Genomic DNA, 5,413 nt, shown 5'->3' with positions numbered 1-5,413 from the left:
GGCTGCAATATAACAAAGAGTGAAAAATTTAAGGGGGTCTGAATACTTTCCGTACCCACTGTAGATAGACAAATAAACAGACAGATGTAATGCTGACATGAGTCATGTGACACAAGCCTTAAATCATTTTTCTTTAAAGCATTCATCACAGAAAGAGAGACAGACAGCGAGCCAGGGAGGGTGGGATTGAAGGGTGGGTGTGGGTTGATGATGAAGATACTTCTGTATCAGGTTTCTATTTTAAGTTCTTCTAAGGTCAGTTTGACTTTGTGATCCATTAATTCAGCTCCTGACACTACATGGTCATTTTCTGACTGTTACAAAATTAAACGGCTTGCTTTGATCACGGCTATCTAATCTTTGCCTCTGTTTCTCTCTTCATTCTGCGCTCACACAGAGAGCAGATCCACGCTTAAGATTTGAGCATTAGTTCAATAAGCTGGATCTCATTAGGCTGTACCTGGATAATACAGCCAGATACAAAGAGCCGTTTTTAGCCACAATCTCACCTGAACAAATAAGGCCATTACTCTGATGATAGCCATGCAATCACTAAAACATGCGCACACACAGAGGCTGTGATTGCTTCAGCCCCCAAACCGTTTCATATGCTGAGTGAACCAAGACTTTAGATTTTATAAATCACACCTATAATGTCAGACTAGACCAAAGAGAGCAACCAGTCATTCTTTATTCTTCCATGCTATTGGCTCACCACTGATTTATCATCTGATCAATAAAATACCATCAGTTTACAGTTTTTCTCGATTGCTAAAACACTAAAACCCATTGGCTGAACAAAGTTCTCAGTTGCCTGAACTCATTTAGCTAATTGTGCAGTCTGTTGTCAATACCTTACACCATTTCACATGGTAAAACACAATTTGCAGATCTCACTTAGACTTTTCAGCAAAACTCTAAACACATTCTCATTCTCAAAACACATTCTGCACTCTAATGCACATGTCATCCATACTGGTAAACACAAGTGGCAACAATCAAATACAAATAGAGAACACATGTCATTGATAGAACACAACCACTCAAAATTGATTTAACCTGTTTCAAATGATGTGACAACCAATATAAGCCAGTTCAGAGAGCAAACAGGTTGTTGAAGGTGGGAAGGAGAAAGTCTGAGAATGGATAGAAGAAACAATGTGAGAGGACGAGGATACTGTAAAAATAGGGGTACAAGGAGGAGGAAGAACAAAAAAAATTGCAAAGAGCAAAGCAGAGTAGTAATTTCTGATCAATTTTGAGCTACTATGATAGAACATGTTTTCGTTCATCAAAAGACAATGACGGAAAAATATGAAATTTGTTTTGAGATTAAAAATTTACTTCTCTCTGAGGACTATATGTTTTGAACAATGTGTTTTCTATTTTTTGGTGTATTGTTTACTGACTGCTTGATAGTGTATATCATTTTGATCACTTTGTTTATGATTTGAGAGCAGTGTTTGATTTTGAACACAGGTAAAACTGTTTTGAGGCGAAAGTTTCATTTTGCGAGAGGAGTCAGAGGTTTTTTAAATAGTGCTTGAAGATGAGGTTTTGTGTTTAATGTTTTCAGAAAATGGAGCAAGGTTTCAGGAATTGTGTTTTAGCAATCGAGAAAAACTGTAATTCAGGAATGACCTTGAGCAAACCTCAAAAAATAAAACCTGCAAATATGATTGACCAGTATGTATGTATAAACAAATTTGGTATATCAGCTGAAAAAAATATTTAGAAAGTGATTCCAACAATATCTCTGTGTCTTTTGTCATTGTATTTCTTGTGAACTTCATTATTCTCATAGAATTAGAAGGATTATTGAAACTTTTTCGTTATAGTAATCATCCTTGTTGTGAACAGGCCTTTACAGACAAACAGCTAGATAGATCATATTCTATTCTATATTGAATTTCCCCACACTTTATTGATTTGTGTATCCATACATTTAACATATGCAATATGAAACCAAGATGTTTTGCTACTATTATTTTTATTAATATTTTGAAGCTTTTTTAATTTTAATATTTTTCATTTAAATTTTAGTTTAATTGTTAGTGATTTTGTTATGTGCTGTTTTATTTTATTGTTTTTAATATTATTTAGGTTTAATTTATTTTTATTTTAGTTTTTATTAATTCCTAGTTCGCACTCCTAATTTAAATGTATTTGTAAATATTCAGTTAATGTTTGTTTTGAATCTAATGTTTAACAAAATTGTTTTTATTAGTTTTAGTTTTAGTTAACCATAATAACCCTGCCAAAAAAATAATAAGTCATGCAGGAGGTTGAGTAAATGATGACTGAATTTTATTTTTATTTATTTTTTTTGTGAACTATCCCTTTAAAAGTAACATATTTGAAGAGACGAACATGAAAGCACAGTCAGAACAGCAGTGCATTTAGTATTCAGAGAAGCTCACTGTCCCTACAGCCGCCACATGAGTAATGGAGTGCTATAGGGATTGTGTCTGCGAGAGGGTATAGATCTTACAGCTCAGTTGGCTTCATAATCACTTCACTGTAAAAAGTGCTTAGACAGAGAAACGAGACATGAATTTAAACAAAGTGGTGTGCAGCCTGGCTCCAGCCCCGCCTCCACATGGACGCAATGTAGCTGACAAACTCTGAGACAAAAGCAGATGAAATTGAAAAGCGTTCACCCACACCAGCTATAATATTAATGAAAAGCTGTCAAAATCATTCTTGGAAGAGCAGCGGTAAATGAACGACTCCTCAACAGCAGAAGGAAGGTCAAAGATTTGACAGCCAAGAGGAAAACATAACAAAAAAAAAAAAGAATGAAAAGTCACAAAGCTCATTCAAATAAGGTAAAATAAAGAGGTTAGATCATTTTTACAGTTTAGTTTGACTATAGCTGCTAGAGTAGGGGCTTTCACACATGTGTACATCCTTTATGGAAAATTACCGCCTTTTTTGGAAACATCAACACTTTAAATAGCTACATCCAAAAATGCATTGTGAAATTTGACAAAGAGCAAACTTTGCAACTGTTAAAAAAAGTACAGTGCCTTGCAAAAGTATTCATACCTCTTCATTTTTTGCATGTTATGTTGCTGCCTTATGTGAAACTGCTTATGTTAATCTACACTCCATACACCATAATGACAAAGCCAAAAACAGGTTTGGAACAACTTTGCAAATGTTTTAGAAATAAAAAAAACTGAAATGATTACATTGCATAAGTATTCATACCTATTTCTGGGACACTTGCAATTTAGCTCAGGAGCATTCATATCGCTTGTAGATGTTACTACACTTCAAGTGACGTTAAAATGTTGGGTTGAATGGGTATGATTTGGAAAGGCACACACCTCTCAATAAAAGGTCTAACAGCTGAAATGCATATCAGATCAAAAACCAAGCACTGAGGTCAAAAGAACTGCCTGTAGAGCTCAGAGACCACAAGCCACACATCTGGGGAATAATTCAGAAAAAAAAATCTTCTGCATTGAAGGTTCACAGGAGCATGTAGACTCCATTCTCCTTAATGGAAGAAGTTTGGAAACACTAGGACTCTTCCTAGAGCTGGCCTTCTGGCCAAACTGAGCAATCAGTGGAGAAAGGTCTTGGCTAGACTGGTGACCAAAAAGCTGATGGGCACTCTAGTTGAGCTCCATAATCATATGTGAAGAAACTTACAGAAGGACAAACATCAAACACTCCACCAATCTGGGCTTTATAGTGGTGTGGCCAGACTCAATCATCTCCTCAGTGAAAACACATGAAGACCCACTTGGAATTTGCAGAAAACCACCTAAAGGAGTCCCAGACTGAGAGAAACAAGATTCTCTGGTCTGATGAACCTCAATATCAAACATCACGCATGGAGGAAAGCAGGCACTGCTCATCGCTTGCAGAGTAGCATCCCACAATAAAGTGTGCTGGTAGCAGCCTCATGCTGAAGGGCTGTTTTTCGGCGGCAGGGACTGAGGGACTCGTCAGAGTAGAAGGAAAGCTCAACACAGCAAAATATAGAGATAGCCGTAATGAAAACCAAGTCCAGAGCATTCAGAACCTCGGACTGGGCAGAAGGTTCACCTTCCAACAGGACAACGTCAATAAGCACACAGCTAACACAACGCAAGAGTGGCTGATGGACAACTCTGTGAATGTCCTTGAGTGGCCCAGCCACAGCCTGAGCTTGAACTCAGTCAAACCTTTCTGGAGAAACCTGAAAGTGTCTGTCAGCCCCCCTCCAACCTAACAGAGCTTGAGAGGTGAAGAGGTGAGGAGATGCAGATGTGCAAAGCTTGTGTCGCATCTTACCCAAAAAGAATTGAGGCTGTAAATGTGCTTCAACTAAGTATTGAGCATGAATAGGTATGCAATTAATTTATTTCAGTTTTTTTTTGTTTTTAATACATTTGCAAAGTTTTCACACATCTGTTTGCTTGTTTTTTTTTGTCATTATTGTATATAGAGTATATATTGATGTGGAAAAAAAGTAATTTGAAGCAGTTTAACGTAAGGCAGCAACATAAACTGTGAAAAAAAATGAAGGGGTATGAATACTTTTGCAAGGCACTGTATGCGCAATATAATATGAATGAATTCTGTATGTACTACATCCACCATGTTGGCTTTGTCATTTGACCTACGTTGTCAGTTACGTCCTTTCATTTTGATTCAGAACCCGTCTCCCGTAGCCTCATGGGATAGTAAAGTGTCCACTGGATGCTTACTTCAGAATCAGCCAAAGTAGGTCATCCAGGTACTTTTCGCTTACTGTTTTATGGAAGCTATGAATTACGACACATTCCACATACTGCTCAATACTGGCAATTTGAACAGATAGTGAAACTAAAGCTTCTCATCAGGGTTGAAGAAAATGGTGCAGCGATTAAAGGTAATTTCCTTAAAGGTCATGACTGACATAACAGATTTTACCAATACTTTGGTGCTGGTGTATGAATTGCATCTTAATGGCTGTAAGAAAAGTCAATAAATTTTATGGTAATTTACCAAGTTTAGTGTGTGAAAGCAGCGAGTGACTCCAGTGACTGGAATGTGATAGACTACCATGGTGTCAAGACATAGAGGCCACTATATAATGAATTAGTCAGTTAATGAATTCATCAGGGTTAAACAAGGGTGAACATGTGCAGAACTTGGCCGAACATTTGGAATTTGGGGGTTTGAGCTTTTTTATTTAAAGGGGTCATATGATGCTTTTTTAAAGATCATTATTTTGTGTATTTGGTGTAACAGAATATGTTGACATGCTTTAATGTTCAAAAAACACATTATTTTTCAAATACTGTACATTATTGTAGGTCCTCTATGCCCCGCCTATATCTCAAACGCTTCGTTTTCTACAAAGTCCCTCCTTCCGACAAGCGCAGTCTGCTCTGATTGGCCAGCTGAACCAATGCATTGTGATTGGCCGAACACC

General features: G+C 37.1%; 1 protein-coding gene across 1 annotated transcript in view; it reads right to left on the bottom strand.

Annotated features, from left to right (window-relative positions):
- The window catches only part of LOC107689936 (potassium voltage-gated channel subfamily H member 1-like), a 74,012-nt gene that overhangs the window by 8,918 nt on the left and 59,681 nt on the right, over positions 1–5,413 (bottom strand). The window lies entirely within an intron of this gene.

The sequence above is a fragment of the Sinocyclocheilus anshuiensis genome, unplaced genomic scaffold (genome assembly GCF_001515605.1).
Source record: "Sinocyclocheilus anshuiensis isolate Anshui unplaced genomic scaffold, SAMN03320099.WGS_v1.1 scaffold345, whole genome shotgun sequence".
Taxonomy (NCBI): domain Eukaryota; kingdom Metazoa; phylum Chordata; class Actinopteri; order Cypriniformes; family Cyprinidae; genus Sinocyclocheilus; species Sinocyclocheilus anshuiensis.
The sequence above is the reverse complement of the archived record's forward strand: the minus strand, read 5'-3'. Positions and strand labels throughout refer to the sequence as shown.